Source organism: Sinocyclocheilus rhinocerous, unplaced genomic scaffold, assembly GCF_001515625.1.
Source record: "Sinocyclocheilus rhinocerous isolate Xijiao unplaced genomic scaffold, SAMN03320098_v1.1 scaffold594, whole genome shotgun sequence".
Classification (NCBI taxonomy): domain Eukaryota; kingdom Metazoa; phylum Chordata; class Actinopteri; order Cypriniformes; family Cyprinidae; genus Sinocyclocheilus; species Sinocyclocheilus rhinocerous.
The window spans coordinates 324,122-341,885 of record NW_015645059.1 but is presented as its reverse complement, the minus strand read 5'-3'; the positions used below and the strand labels follow the sequence as shown (position 1 = coordinate 341,885).

General features: G+C 36.0%; 1 pseudogene; it reads left to right on the top strand.

Annotated features, from left to right (window-relative positions):
- LOC107705231 (catenin delta-2-like) overlaps nucleotides 1–17,764 on the top strand; it is a 371,673-nt pseudogene that overhangs the window by 334,325 nt on the left and 19,584 nt on the right.

Sequence of the window (17,764 nt, the reverse complement as noted above, 5' to 3'; positions counted from 1 at the left end):
CCAGCTGTTCTGACTCACAGACTGTAAGTACGTTCTCAACATTTAAAGAATTTGCCACTGATGATTGAAACGCGAGTTTTGAGCAGTGTAGAGTAGCGCTTGTTGTTTGTCGTTTCTCCGATCGCAGATGCAGACATGGTTTTATGTCTACACGGTATACACAAATTAATGTTATTTTTAGCAACATCATATGACCCCTTTAACATTATTACTGAGCATTCATATAATTCTCACTGCATTTTTTATTATTATTATTTTATAATGTTCTCTGAGGTTCACTTATAATGTTAGTGTGATTTTACATTAAAAAACAATTTAGAAGTAATAGCCTATTTTCTATCCTGTTTTTGAGCCTCTCTGCAGAACAGTCTGTTTTTATAGGCGGGGCACATTCAAGACTTCAAGTAAACGTCCTCTGCTATGATTGGCTTATAGTTTTGCTTATTAAAATAACAGATGGATGCTACTTTGACATACTCTGAAAACAACATGGGTCATTTAGGTTAAAAATGTATAAATACTCAGTATATCAAACAGTCTGGAACAGATAATGCGATAATGGTAAAAACACGTTTACTCACACTTATGTGTTGCGACATTACCATTGGATCCAATATAGTCAGACTCAGCACTGCATTATCTTTTACTTTCAGTCTCTCTAAACAGCCTGCATCTTTCTTGTTTAAAAACGAATCCGTAAACCAATGTACCATTCTATTTCTGACATACTCCAAGCATTCGCGCTGCTTCTGACCTGAAAGAGAAATGGATTTGCGACATGACGCAACAGCACTCACGTCCGATAAGGTAGGAAAGACTATTCAAGACTAAGCAATTTTGTAATTTCTGCTCATGTGATTCCTGGTGAAACATCCTCACAATTAATTATTTAAACTGAGGACATTTATTTGTTACTCACAAACCCAAAGTAAAATATAAAATTCTTAGAATTGAACCTAGTCTTGTTTATTTACCAAAAGTGCCACAAAAGCAGAACACAAGTTGAAATAAATTCAAAATAATGATACAAGTTTGTATGCAAGTTTTATTTGCTACAACAAGTGTAAGAATAGAATTAGTTGTTAATGTATGTTACCAAGGTAACAATCAGATAAAATATATGAAGAGTTTGGTTCCAAAACGCGATAAACAGCCATTTAAAAAAAAAAAAGAGTTTCCGCCAAAATCAGTATTGTATCTGGTCGGTATTGAAAAGTCAATTTTTAATTTTATTCTGTTATTCTGTCATGTTTTCTCCCTTTTAAATCAAAATCTGGATTTGAATTTTTAATGTTATTATAACCTAAAGATGCTATGTGAAAGTTTGAAACAGAAAATAGTGGTTTTCATCTTGCCACTTTCTTGGTAAAGAAAACACATTTTTACTCAAATTAATCTAAATGAATTTATAGCGTTTTGGAACCAAACTCTTCATATCTTTGTGTAAGATTTTCCAAATGTGTACACACAACGCAGTTAAGCCCTGCTCCCTTCAGAGTGCTCACTTCAAGTGCTCTGTCCTTCAGAATGAGTAGGGCATAGCTATGTTCACTTTCAGTGGAATTCGCCCAATATCTTGTTGAGTGGTACTTCATCACGTTTCCACTGTTTAGGACAAGATTAACATGGAAGAGATGAGATTTTCATCGCTTGGTCCTCTGCACCGCACTAGGAGTGCTCAATGTGAGGACAATGTGTTTTGTGACTTTCATGATCACTGCTGACTAAGAATTAGCCTTTTCTGTTTCTGTAAGCACACAGTGCTGGTAGTTCCCTCATTGTTTACGCTCAGCGCAGAGGTGAAGTAAGTCAAAGTGACTCCGTACTTATTTAGGATAGTATAATTATACCTCTCCTTCATGACTACATCCACTCCTGTCCATAATTGATATTGTTTCCACCAAACATGTGTCAGAAGCTTTGAGGTTCTGCAATTGGGAGTTGACCTTGCCTTCATACAGAGATGCAGGTGTTTGGCATTACACTGCTTCTGAATTAGACATATTAACGAGTACATGACACAGCATCACCAGGCTCTGTCTGAATGACAGGAAGTGGTCCGCCGTGGTCCCCGTTGTCGCATGTTGACCCGCCGCATCAGGTGCTTAATTAGAGCTTGTTTTCTTCCTTCCTTCATCCCATCTCACACTGATTCACACCATTTGAAATTCTCCCAGTGACATCACCGGCAGACTATTGATCTCACCCGCTAATAAACATGGCTTCCCTGGTGAGTCTCGCCGTCTCCATGGCAACGGCTCCCCAGTCTCGTTCTACCGCTGGTTTTAGGCTCCCCAAACAACTGGTTTGCATTTGCCATCTGGAGTCCGCCTAGATTTGCACATCATCCAAAATCATTTTAGATTATGCAGATCACATTGTCTTCATTATACATTGCCATGGAAATGTGCTTCCTGTCTTTGTAGATTTAGCATGTTTCTCAGTGTATTATGCAGAAATAACTTGCATACAGTACATGTGATGCTCACATAAATTGATATTTTTATCAGATTGCAGTCTATATAGAGTACATTTAAACTCTAAATTGATTTGTATTGACAAGTGTGTGCAGTAAACACAGTCTGTGACTGGCGGCTATTCTCACACTTTGTATTTTTAGACAGTTCAACATGGCCATCCATCAAAAGCTTTTGAGAGCCATGAGCAATAAAATCACGCAAGGTCCCTCTTTTTGAAACTTCTCCCACAGTCTCTTCCTTTCATCCGTAATTATTTACATGTTCGATCACTGAATCTATACTTGAGCTCATTTTACATTTAGCTCAGGGATGGAAACTGGGCACATGAAATGCATGTAAATGGCCAATTCAATCCTACTGTTTGATCATGTATTAAAATAAAGATTGATTGTTTGTGTAAATGAATTTAACAGCCTAAGTTCAAAGCATCAGCCTATATCCTGGAGCTTTGATACTGTATGCTGATAAACAGCACATTGTAAGATCATAAAATTCAGATAAGCTTCTTTGGTGTTGGATGCCTTATTTAGATTTTTTTTTAACATGAGGTTAAAAGAGAATTAATTTTGATGCATTTGAATTCATTTTGGTGTCCTGTACATAAATAACTAATTTGCCATGATAACTTAACATAAAAATGACTATGAAAGGGTGTGTTATATTAGGCTAAGTTTTTATATTCATAACAAAAGCATTACTTGGCTCTTTAGATACATTTTCTAGATTTTTTTTAGTTTTGTGTAAGAGGATGCGTGTTATTATGTCCCATGCACTGCTCATTAAATTTAAATGATAGTAGAATATTGTCAAATCATAAAATTAAAAAAAATTATCCTATTAATATTTTGTTAAATAAGAGATTACTCAATTTATGTATTTATAATTTGAAATTTTTTTAATAACCCTGTTTAGGAAAGGGACATCATACCTTTCAGAAAATATAATTTGCATCTTAATTTTTCAATGAAAAAGTATATAACAGTAATAATATATATCCATGACAGGGTGGACATATCTTATGGTCTATGCTTCGAATAATGGCCCATAATTATCTAAAAAAAAATGTGTGGGAGCTCAGCTAATATGATTCTATAGTACTTGAGTGTCTACTATTTTTGACATGACATAAAGCGAATGGGAAATTAAAACCAAAATATTTGAGTATTGTGAGGGTTGAAAGGCACTCTATGGTGATATTGACCCATCTAAACCTTTAGTTTGACTTTAAGTATGACTGCAGATCAGTGATTTAGCTCAGCTTAGTTTTTATATTCATAACAAAAGCATTACTTGGCTCTTTAGATACATTTTCTAGATTTTTTTTAGTTTTGTGTAAGAGGATGCGTGTTATTATGTCCCATGCACTGCTCATTAAATTTAAATGATAGTAGAATATTGTCAAATCATAAAATTAAAAAAAATTATCCTATTAATATTTTGTTAAATAAGAGATTACTCAATTTGAGTGTATTGATCATTTGGTAATAAAAACAATATTTTTATTTAATAAAAAAGAAGAGTTTGTCCATGTCCCTTGAATGGTTTCTTTAAGAAAAGGCCATCCCCTTTAGTGACATCAGGACAACAGATTTTTTTGTCTCTTCAGTGGCGGGAATTTCAACAGCTGAGGTGAATAAGTTGGGGACTTTTCAATTGACAAATTTTCTTTGTGACATAAAGCGAATGGGAAATTAAAACCAAAATATTTGAGTATTGTGAGGGTTGAAAGGCACTCTATGGTGACCCTTTTATTTATTTATTTATTTTTACATGAGGTTAAAAGAGAATTCATTTTGATGCATTTGAATTAATTTTGGTTTTATGTGTACTTTTGAACATCATTGACATTTATAGACCCTGAGGTACAGTACAAATGTAATCTCTGTTTCTGCTTTGACCTTTTCTCATTTATACTTATTTTTCCTGCCTTTTTGTCGCTCTTCCTATATCCAGGATTGAGGTTGATGACATTAATGCTAAGGAAAGGTGGGAGAGAGAAGCACTAACTTGATCTTCTTGAGAGAGAGTTTTTTACTTTTTTCTGTTATTATTAAGATATATTTTTAAATTAAATATCTATTTTATATATTTATGTAATTTCTTTTTTTGTGTGATTATTAAATATACATCAATGTTTAATTTTTTATATATAGTATACAATTTAATGGACTCTAGGAAATATTTTGTTTATTGGCAGCAGGTTTGCCAGGTCCCAGAATAATTGACAGCCCAAAACCAACTTTAAAACCCACTCAACAGGACTAAAAAAAGACCAATTTTCCAGTTGACATCTGCAGGGATTTAAAATAAACCGTTAGATTTTATGAAGCCTGTGCTTTACATTTTATTGGGAAGATTTTAGTTAGACTAATTTATATGTAGTATGTGAATATTTCACTATTTAATCTGTATTTTATATCTATAAAGTTACTTATTTTATTTATACGAATAAATATGAAATATGAAAAATATGAAATATAAATTTCATATTTAAAATATGAAATATAAATATGAATAACACTATCACAAAATGTTTTTGCCTTAAAACACATTGACTTTCCAATCTTTTAAAACACTTTTTTTCATACATTAAATTTAAATCCTTTACATACTGAACTCATGATCATTATTAATAGCCTACATACTTTGTTCTCTTTGCTTCACTCTTTTTCTTTACACATTCACTCTTGTTTTATCTGCACACAAGCATCAGTGTGCAATCAATTAACCTGCCTTGAAGTTCCTGATGTGGACAAAATATCCAAATTTTTTGAGTTTTTGTGAGTTCCAGGGGCTGAATTTTAAACGTGATGTATAAAATCCCCCAAGATGCTGTTTGAGGCTTCAACATGCACTAAATCGGGCGCAGCAGGCGTGAATGAATGCAGATGCACGTTAAGCATAGCATTGGATGAGCAACAGAGTAGTGTGATTTGTAATCGGAAGGGCTCTCCAAACTTTCAGGTGGCAAAACTTGAAATAGGAGGGTATTGGTGTGGGCATGCGGACCATGATGAGACGCGTTCTTCAGAGGACCAGCAGACAAAGCTTGGTGGATTTGTTGGAAATGTTTGAAGTTGTGCTGTAACTTTGAGAACCAGCTTTACTGGGCTTGTTTCAAAGGTCCGACATTTCAGTTGATGGAGAGGGATTTGAAAAGTTCTGATCCATCATTGAAAGTTTCATCCAGGATTTGATGTCTGAAAGACTCGTATTTGCCGCCCACCTGCACAAAGGATGAGAAAAGAGGGGATGTGCTCGACGGACTGGCCTTTAGAGAAATAACTAAGTGTGTGTGTGTGCGCAGCTGTGACCAATCGCCTTCCTCTCTCGCTTTAATCTTCCCATCTCTCACACGCTCCCTCATGCATCCGTTTGGTCATTTTTCCATCTTCCCTTCCTTTATCTGTTTCCTCTTTCTTTCATTAGGAGATTGCCAGAGGTGTCTCGAAGCAAAAGAGCTGCTTTATAATAATGACACTAGAAAATCGCCACTTTATCTTTTCTGTGGCCAAATCCAGCCGTTTAATCCATCTCTCTATCTGTCCCGGCCGCCACTCCACAAGGTGGCTCTGTTTGAAATTGCAACCATAGGTCTTTTGCTTTTAATCCAATATGACAGACATCAAAGGCGGTAATAGAGAGCGATATAGCGCTTGAAAGCCACGCTGCTGGACGTTCTCCTTTCAAATGGTCTCCACGGTGACTGATTTCCAATTTAATTTGCTCCCTAACCTTTAAGAATAATTTTTTTTAAGGTCTGTCTTCGAATGCTTTGTTGTTTGTACTTCTCTTTTATGTCCAAGTCGGCTATTTTCTGCCAATGGGGTTTGAACCTGCTGTTAGCTTCGTTAAAAAAAACCCTCTTTGGATCCATTTAAATGTTATTGCAGGATAAAGGCTCACAGAGATGCTGCCCAAAGCCTTTCTCCACTGTGTGACCCTCAGGCCTTCATGGAACGTTTTACCAACTCTCTTTGAACTCCGACTGAGAATATGAATGCTCTTCATTTTATTCGGATCCACTATAATATGGAAGTATATAATGCCATTCCCCTCATTATATGCCTTGTCAACCTCCAATACATGTTCTTCCCAGAGAAACAGAGAGATGTCGCTGCTTAAAGTGTGTATGTTGTAATGAATTTACTTGACCGCAGCTGGTTGCAGAGGAGTGCCTCAGTTTGTCTTAATGGAATGTGGTTGTTTCAGGTGTGACTCAATCGTGTAAGTGTCTCCGTTCAAAGACAGAGATCCTACAATGTACACTACTATTCAAATGTTTAGGGTAAGTTTGTTTGTTTAAGAAATTATTACTTTTATTCAGCAGCATTATAGATAAATTGATGGAAAGTAAAACCTTGCATTGTTACAAAAATATATATATTTCAAATAAATGCTGTTCTTAAGAGCTTTTTTTATTCCTTAAAGAATTCTGAAAAAAATATTACAGTTTCCGCAAAAATATTCCACAAAAAAGCAGCATACAGTAACTGTTTTTGACGTTAATAATAATAAGAAATGTTTTCTGAGCAGAAAATCAGCATATTAGAATGATTTCTAAAGGATCATGTGACACTGACGACTGGAGTAATGATGCTGAAAATTCAGCTTGGATCACAGGAATAAATTACATTTTAAAATATATTAAAATATAAAACAATTATTGTAAAACAAATTGTTGAATAAAGTCGTTATTTTTGTTTTCTTCGCGTACAAAAAGTACTCTCGTCGCTTCATAACGTTACGGTTGAACCACTGATGGCAGATGGACTATTCTGACGATTTTCTGGACCTTGACAGTGTAATTTACTTGGCAGTCAAAGGGACAGTCACAAGCCTCCCGGTTTTCATCCAAAATATCTTAAATTGTGTTCCGAAGACGAACGAAGCTTTTAGGGGTTTGGAACGACATGTGGGTAAGTGATTAATGACAAAATTTTAATTTGGGGGTGAGATATCCGTTTAACTATCTGCATAAAAGTTAACTACTTTTAACTACTGCATAAAAATTTGTTAAATATTTCTACTTTTGTGTTATACAGAAAGAGCATGCAGGTTTGGAATGCCATGAATGTGAGGAAAATTACAACACTGAACTTTGCCTTTAATGTCCTTTATGTCGACTAACTTGGTCACCTAGAATTTAGTCACCTAGAAAAAGCAGCAAGAACGAAAGGACACACTCTCTCTCTTTGTAAATGTCTGTGGGAGCGTGTGTATTTCTGGAGCTCGTGATGGCCCAGGGCCGTGTAGCTGATTGCCTGTTTTGTGGGAGAATGGGCTTTTATAAGCTGGAGGATCTGCACTTACCTCTGATTAGCACTAAGCCCTTGTATTCCCAAGAGCTCGTAGATGAGGCACTCTAGTGAGTCAAGTTTAGCCTTGAGTCATATACAGTCACAAGATCTCATCGTCATGTAGCAGAACCATCCGGCTGAGTCCATAAAGAGACTCTTCATTTATCACGAGGAGTGTGAATGTGTTACTTAAAGCACTTTTTACTTCTCCACTGTTGTTTTTCATGTTCAGGCTGACTTTGAGATCTCTGCACGGATGTTCAGAATTAAACCTGTCCGAATTGCAGCAATTCATGTTCTTGAAAATCAGCAGCTTGTACTTGAAGAGTCCTAAGCTCGTGATTACTCGTAATCACGCAATCTTGTGTTTCATTGTGATCATAAAGCCTAAAACTGGACTGAAAATGTCTCACACTTCACCTGTTTCTCCTCTCCGTGCCACTCTTCCTCTGTGGGATCCTGATCATGATATGCGTCCTCCTGTTTTTAGCCAGATTTGATACTTCAATTCTTTTTTGATGCTTCAAATCTTATGCTGTAACTTTTCAAGCTAATCAGAGTTCTGGTTTTATTATTATGTGTGTTTTTAGTTATGCTTTTTAAAAAAAATTAAAGTCTCTTTTGCTTACCAAGGCTGTATTTATTTGGTCAAAATTAAAGTAAAACAGTAATATTGTAAAATATTGTTACAATTTAAAATAATGTTTTCTCTTTTAATATATTTTAAAATAGAATTTATTCCTGTGATGGCAAAGCTGAATTTTCAGCAGCCATTACTCCAGTCTTCAGTGTCACATGATTTTTCAGAATCATTCTAATACCCTGATTTGCTGCTCAAGAAACATTTCTTATTATTGTCAATGTAGAAAACAGTTTTTGCTGCTTAAAATTTTTGTGGAACCAGTGATATAATACCACTTGAAAGTTTGAGGTAAGTAAGGATTTTAAAAAACAATAATAATACTTTTATTTAGCAAGGAAAGACTAAATTGATCAAAAGTGACAGTAAATAAATTTATAATTGTAGAAATAGTAATAGCAATATATATATTGAGATACATATTATAGCTATAAATATATTGAAATATTCTTAAATTCTAAAATTATATTGATATTTATACAGTATGTTGAAGCAGCAGGATATCCATTTATTTCACTTCGGGTGTAATGAATAGGTTCATTGTTGGAATATTGGAGATTAAATGAACAACAAGAGATGATATCACTGATCAATCATTTTACCAGGTTTTTATTATTCAGTAAATATCATGTTTTTCCCACAGTTCACTGTTCAGAGAAATCTCACATCTCATTGGACTGCCTCCATATTGTCAGCTCACGCAAAACAGACGATTTTGCCTGCGGGTACAAGATAAGGAGACACCAATTAACTGGAAGCTTATTAGTGATAAAACGGAGCCCTTCTGCAGTATGCTTCATGTAGAAAATAATGTCTGTGTTTCTCCTTCGGAGACCATTTGGAATTAGCGGAAAGAATTGAACAGCCTTAGATTAATTTCATTAGCTGTGTGCTTCTGTGATAGAATAATAGGGTGCCAGAAGGAGAAGGACTCTTCAGCATTTCAAAGGTCAAAATATTGGAGCGCTTGGATGATTAAAGTGGCAGCGTGAAATCTGGAAAATACTCTGTTGCAAACTAGTTTCTTGTTCTTCTTGAAATCGGATGGCTACTTCACAGAAATATCTTGTAGGCTTGTGTTCATACACCAGTTTTATCATTAATACAGATGTCCACATAATAGCATTTCATGTTTTGTTCTCATTTAAATGTAAAAATTGACATTAAAAAAATGTAAAACTCTGGAGCTGCAAAACAACAACAAAATGAAAAATGTAGACTATAATCTTTGCTAGTGGGCTTCCCTGAAGCCATTCACATTTTTCCAATGCCAGAACTAAACATGTGCATGGTAGGTGATTCTAGACCTTAGATCTCCTTAAGTGCAAACAACAAATATAGAATGCCCTATTTTGACATGGCAGTACCATTATTTCTTTTGTTGAGATCAAGGTAATGCGAGGAGTTCTACAGTCCCTTCATTGGCCTTTTGCAGGTCTGTGGAAGGAACTTGTCAGAGCAACATTGAAAAAAATCATACATAGGCCCTGCCTACAAGTGATGACATCATGAATGAGCTATTATATTGAGTGTTAATTGTATGGTGGAGATTTAGTCTTCTCTTTCTTTTTATTTCTTATATTTTACGATTTCTAGCATATAACAAAACATCACAATGTGTCTTTATACCTCCCAGTGTGGCTTAATATCTCATAATGTGGCATCATGTCTCCCAGTGGGACTTTATATCTCAAAGTGTGGCTTAATATCATAATGTGGCATCATGTCTCACAGTGGGACTTTATATCTCAAAGTGTGGCTTAATATCTCATAATGTGGCATCATGTCTCACAGTGGGACTTTATATCTCAAAGATGTGGCTTAATATCTCATAATGTGGCATCATGTCTCACAGTTGGACTTTATATCTCAAAGTGGCTTAATATCTCATAATGTCACTTACTATCTCACAGTGGGACTTTATTTCATAAAATGGCTTTTTATCTCACAGTGTGACTATATCTCAGTATTTAAATGTATATATCACAATTTAAATGTATATTTTTGTGGATTCATATCTCATAATAATATGTTTTTGTCTGGTTATGTGACTATATCTCACAGAGTGACTTAAGTAATATATAACCATGTACATCCCAATGTACATCCAGCCAGTTGTTAATCGCAGAATAAAGTATTCCACAGAGCCATGTAATAATATTTCAAAATGTGGCTTCATAGCTCACAGTATGACTTTATATTTCATAATGTGACTATTTCCCACAGTGTGGCATACTAACTCATAATGGGGCTTTAAATCTCAGTTTGAATTTATAACTCATAATGAGGCTTAATATCTCATAATGGAACTTTTTATCTCACCGTGTGAGTATATCTAACAATATGAATTTTTTTTTATATTTTTTTTTTACTTAATCTTAACATTTAACCTTGACTTAATCTCATGTACAGTAAGTCTTGATTCCTGTCCACTGTGCACGTTGATCAGTGGCGTTGTTTCCGGTGGTTGTAATTCCAGGGTAGTCCTCCTTTGTATGACATGAAAAGTCTGTGTAAACAAACATAATATTTGCTGCTTTGATGTGGCTTCTATGTGGACTAAAACCTCTCTAAGCAAATTTAACCTTAATATAATTATTGGCTCATAACGCCGTAAGGGGTGTCCCATACACCACTGGGTGAGGAAAGAGCACTCAACATCCTGTAGCGATCATTGGGCTTAATATCACTTAGTGTGTTACGGCACAAATTTGTCTCAAGTTTCACCGACACAAACACATACACTCAAGAATCATTTTGTTTCTCCCACTGGTCAAGTTCTTTTTCTGTGCTGTTGAGTGTTGCCAAGTCAATTTAAATTACACATCCCCTGCTGTTCTTCTAATGTCAGCGTTTTCTCACTTGCTCATATTTTCTTCCCTTTGTTCAAGTAGCATGAGTCATATATCCACGCTGCAGTCAGGATAACACCCCCTCCATAGAAATCCAGCGATGCTTAAACCGACACATCTGACACTCTTGAATTGTTGCAGCTCCTGCATTATTATACTCTAGATTAAGAATAAATTGTAGCACAATAGTCATACTGACTGTGAAAAATGTCATCCTGACTATCATAATTATTTTAGCGCTAATCACCATATTCTCATATGCTCTCTCTGTCAATCTTTTGTCTTTGTGTAGGTAAGTATGCCATGCGGGACCTCGTGCACCGGCTCCCGGGTGGGAGCAATGCTAGTGGAAGCAGCGGGGGTACAGCAAACAGCACAGCGGGTAAAACCATGTGCGATGACACCGTTACGGCTGTATGTTGCGCCCTACACGAGGTCATCACCAAGAACATGGAGAACGCCAAGGCCTTACGAGACGCCGGTGGCATTGAGAAGCTCATCGGTATTGCTAGGAGTAAAGGAGACAAGTAAGTTGTCCTTTTTATAATAAGCTTCACTAACTACTAAAATGGCCTGCAGTGTGCGCTAACCACTAGGCCGTGGTTTTGTTTTTGCTCATGTTTTCATGGACCCTGAGGCCGGCCTGTTATTTTGTTCACCAGAATCTGTGCATTGCTCTTGGAGACATTTTATTTTCCAGCTACACGGTTCTACTTTTATTCCAGCACCTTTTAAAAGAGGTGCACAGTATGAGTCAGACCTCAATAAGCATTTTATGAGCTTCAAGGCCACATGTTCGGCTACATCATATATACATCCGCTTATTCAGTGCCTGCTGAACTGTAATGAAGAAAACTTTGAGGAAGAACACGTCCACTTTTGCCATAGCTGACAAAAAGAGCTGTTTGATTTGATGCATCCTTGAGAATAAAGCTAAATATCACAAGTCTGTATGTAACAGTGGCTTATTGGTTTTTTGAATCACGAGAATATCTACAGAGTGGTCCAGATGAGATTGAAAACGCTGTGATTTAAACCTGAAAGTGAACAAAATGTTATTTGTATTTTATTTTTTATTGTTTTGTTTTATTATTTTTGTTTTATTACTTTACTTTATTCTTTTATTTTATTTTATTTTGAGAATAATAAGTGTGCACAAACACACAAGGGACTTTTATTGTCTGCATAGATGTTCTGGAAACCACAACAAATTCCTTGAGTTTGTGTTTGTGTATTAGCCAAATACAGCTAATTTCTCATTCTGATATCAAATAAAATGTAATCATTTTGTTTTGTTTTATTTTGTTGTTTGATAACCTCTTAGCAGGATTATAGCATAATTAAAAAATGCATAAAAAATGGGTAATACTTTAGTATAGGGACCGATTCTCACTATTAACTAGTTGCTTATTAGCATGCCTATTATTAACATATTGGCTGTTTATTAGTATTTATAAAGCAGATATTCTGCATGACCATATTCTACGTCCCTAATCTTACCCAATACCTAAACTTAACAACTACCTTACTATTAATAAGCAGCAAATTAGGAGTTTTTTTAAGCAAAAATTATAGTTAAGGCTTTGTTAATAGAGAGAATTGGACCTTAAAATAAAGTATGACCAAAAAATGTAATATTATTTTATATATTATTTATTTGTTTTTCATTTTTTACTGTGCCCCCTATGTATAGATTTAGCGTATTATTATTGATGTATTCAGTTGCAATACATGGCATGTTATTACATGCAACAGGTGTTTCAAATGTGCATCGTCCAATTATATTTTATAATAATCATTCATTGATCAAGCCTTTCTATATGCTGCTTGCTAGAAACACCAAGTAGGCAGTCTGACAGTGAGTGAGTGATGACACTGTCAAAGACATTAGTCCGACCCTCATCAAACTGACACTTCATGCGACTGCTTTATATCCCCATCAGCTATTCATACACTGTGCCCACCCCGTTGGAGCCAATATGGCGATGACAGCTGCTTCCAGTTTCCTGTTGAGAGGTTATCAAAGGGACAAGCCACTCGGGTGCTTGTTTGTCTTGATATAGCACAAATGCAACCGGTTGACTTAGTACCGCCACGTAGCAGCAACCAGTGTGATTGTTCTGATATGCGTCAGATTTGATGACTTTTATGATTTGAAGTGGATTGATTTGGTGCAGATTTTGATACGTGCTCAACACATCATGCATGGCAAAATAATGAACTCGCTGCTCTTGGCTGAATAAGTTGTTTTCTTTTTTTTTTATAATAAGCTATTTAAAAAGAAACAAATATAGAAACTGCTTTTATATATGCATTAAAAATCTACTGTGATTTTAAACTTTTGTCCTGACATACTACTCATTTGGCACACAACTTTTCACTTACTTTATAGTTATACACTGATGCAAACTTCACAGCAAATCTGACAGAATTTACATCGCCAAAGTGAGGGGTTTAATTTGAGACGAGCCTGAGTCAACTGAAGATCTGAGCGTGTTGAAATCCATGTTGAAAGATGAGGGGAAGGATAAATCAAACACACAGCTCCACCTCTAAGAATCCATTTTGTCATTTATGAGAGGAAATGATGAAGGATGAGTGGCATTCATTTCCTCTGTTAAAGACATGTTCAAAGATTTTCCTCTAACTTCATTTCAAGTGGCAATTGTAAATTGTTCCATTGTGTCCTTTGAGCAGAAATGGATTGACTCGGCTTGGCGGAAGACAAAAGGCACAGCTGTTCTATCAAATCAGCTGAAGTCAAACAATTTGTGTCATTTTTGAGAACCATGGGATTGTTTCTTTTGTTTGTGGTGTATTGTTAATCATAACAAAAGCTGCTGTCCGTGTGAGATGTTTGCACAGAAAGCAGAGAAAACATCAAATGCTTCCGTAGGAACAATCATCTGAGCAACAATGTACCAGGATTGGAATTTAATTTTCCTCTGTTATGTTTGGTATTGGCATTTTGATTTTAGAGTTCGAATATTTTGTAAACTTATTACAATTAAAATGTGTTATTTTAGAATTGTCACTGTTATACTGATGTGCTGCATATAGATATACTGGAGAATTGGGTTTAACTTGGTGTGTGTGTGTTCGGTTCAACACGCAATGTATCCAAAAATAATTTTTCTGTGATGTCATCCATCAAAACATCAAAAGTACACTACTATTCAGAAGTTTTGGGTTGGTAAGACTTTTTCTTCTCATATGCCCACCAAGGCTTACTTTGATCAAAAATACAGTGAAGCAGTTTAAAACAAAACGATTTAAAATCACTTTTTCTATTTGAATATATTTTAAAATGTAATTTATTGCTGATGGCAAAGCTGAATTTTCAGCATCATTACTCCAGTCTTCCGTGTCACATGATCCTTCAGAAATCATTCTAATATGCTGATTTGCTGCTCAAGAAACATTTCATTTTATCACTGTTGAAAACAATTGTGCTGCTTAATATTTTTGTAAAAACTGTTATGCAGTTTTTTTTACAGGATTTTGTTGATGAATATAAGTAAATAAAAGTAAAATAAACTTCTTGAAAAAAATCTTACTGACCTCAACATTTTGAATGGTAGTATAATTTTAGTTAAAAATGTCTTTTGTAATAAATTTTAATTTTTTTATTACTGTCATTATTTGTATGTTGTTTAATAATATTCCTTTAAATAAATAAATAACATATTAAGAAAATAAATAATAATATACATATTTAATATGCAACAATTTATAATTATTTAATAAAATCATTTACTTATTTTAAAAAAAATCTTCCAGTAATATGCTTTTAAAATGTTGTCAGATTTTAACTGATAATAATAATTGAATGTTGAGACGTATGTCCATTTATTACTGTTGACTCTACTTGTTTGTTTTCTTCTCTCTCTCTCTTACAGACACTCACCTAAAGTGGTAAAGGCAGCATCTCAGGTTCTCAGTAGCATGTGGCAGTACAGAGATCTCCGGAGCCTTTATAAGAAGGTAGGAGACCTGCTTCCACTCACGACAGCTGTGTCCCACTTCATCCGTCCCAACATGAGGAATTCATTTAGCATGCTAACTGATCTCCCACTCCCACACGATTGTGTTTGAACTTGTAGAGAAAATAGTTTAGAATGAAACAAACTGGAGAAGTGTTTTTTTTATCCCTCCTCTCCGACAAAGATGTGCGACCCACTATTTATTCAACACAACACCTTGTAGCCGACTGAAAAAATGAAACTGCAGTGACTAGCAATGAATGCTCTATTGAGCAGTAACGGCCAGGCTGAAGAGATATTTCCATTCAATAAGTGCTTGTTGCACTTACTATTGTGTGTATCCATTCAGATGTCTCCTTTGCAGATTATTGAGACAAACTTTGGCCTTGGCGAGCGCTGACGGCATTCAGAACGTATTGTGTGGTCTGAACAGCATGGTGAATAGACTGATGTGAGGAGACCTTGTATGAATGTTGCCATATTTCAGCAATTAAAAGCAGATTTATTTTCATTTCCAAACCAAACTTTTTTAAGCTAGCGTTTGGGGGCTTTGAATAGACAATGTGCTCATGAAATTAAATTTAATTAAGGGCAATAGGAATTAACCTATTTACATGTAGCCAGACCTCTCGTGCTGCATTCAAACACAGATAAGGAGCAGCCAAAGTAGTGTTAAACATTAACAAGGTCACACCAAGCCAAAATGTTCCCAAATGAACTACTAATAAGAGCATGAGAAGAGAAATTTTGGGTCGTGACAGACCACCGTCCCCCACAAGCGCTAGAAGCCTCTAGGCTGCGAGAACACACCGTTCCCCTTCGCTGAGCAATCTCCGTCCTGACAGATACGACGCTGAGTGGTGAGGAACGTCCCGGACCGAGCTCTATAATGTGTTGTTTTGCCCACTTGGCGCTGCGGAGAAGGCGTTGAAGAATTACAGCCCACGGAGATGGCGACGGATGCCACGCTGACCTTTAGAGATGAGAAAAGGCCAAGAGCTGACTGCCTGCACCGCCGAGATGAGTTTAGAAGTGTGTCTGAGGAAATAGAGGCGCCCCCTCCCCAAACTGCATCGGAGAGCGAATTTACAATGCCTGTTTGAAAATGTCTGTAATGATATGTAATTATGGATGTTTGCGAGTTTACCCCGCTGAGCTTGTCGGCGTCAAAACCAATGTCGAATTACGAGCTCTAATTTCATGTGCACATACTATTAATTACCCTCTCTGTCTTTTTTCAATATTTAGAAGGTTCGACGAAAAGGTACCATGTGTAGATTATAATGAAAGAGAGTAATTAGATGGAACGCCGATTCCCATTATGCTAGCTGACTAAATATCTATAAATAATATCGAAGCGCTCACAGGTTCACAGTGGTGTTGTGTTCGCATGCCGCCTTGAGGCAGGTTATCGAACAGCTGCTTTAGCTGACGTAGATAAAGTGACAAGGTCAAGGACGTGGAGGACATCCGGAGCTATAAATGCATAATCAGAGAGGTTGTTAAATCTACACTAATGCTTATTATAAACAGTTCTCTGATTGATTTTCGAGGGATAGAGCTCTGTGGATCCCTCTCGCACTCGTTCCAGCCCCCTCCAGGCTGGGTTTGCAAAGATTTTTAAAAACCTCCCACAACCTAACCTGTTTCCTCCAGCCCAGCTGAGCTCTGGAAATGTCACCGGGGATGGTATTAAGCAAAGGGCAGCAAGAAAGAGATTGCTATTATTAACATTTGCAGAGCCCCGTCTCTCATCTCATGAGTGCATAATGACAGTTGTTCCACGTGGATGTGTCTTTCTCTCCCTCCGTTGAAATGAAAGGTGTCAATTGGATGAGTCGAGCCACCTGAGGCGCGATTCTTTGTGTTTTGGGTGGTGTGATGGATGAAACTGAGAGAGAAGAGGGGAGGAAAATGAAAACAAGAGGTTTGGGAAGCCAGACACCTTCCAAGGCTGTGAACAATGGCCTCGTGCCCAGGAAGCATCTGTGATCTTTTGGTTTTGATGCTTCTAGCCAGTATTGGAGGAAGTTGTGTGATGTGGAGTGTAACAGTGTTAAATAATATACTTAGTTCTGTGTGTCCTGTATGCGTTATTTTCCTTTGGCTTCTTGTTTTATAATTTCTTTAGGAATTAATACATGTAAATTATTAATTTTGTACAATCTTTTTAAATTATTTTATTATTTTATATATATTGATATCACTATTGATTATTTTCTTTCTCTAATTTTGTTGTAAATGTTATGTAAAAAATAAAAAATAAAAAATCAAATGCTCACTGATGCTCCAGAAGGAAAAACCATGCATAAAGAGCCGGGGGGTGAAACATTTTTGAATTTGAAGATCAGGGTAAATTTAACTTTTGTCTTCTGGGAAACATTTAACTATCTTCTGTAGCCTCTGAAGGGCAGTATTAAATGAAAAAATATGATATTTAGGCAAAATAAGAAAAATGAACACATCTCCATTTTGTTCAAAAATGTTCACCCCCCCCCCCCCCCCCCCC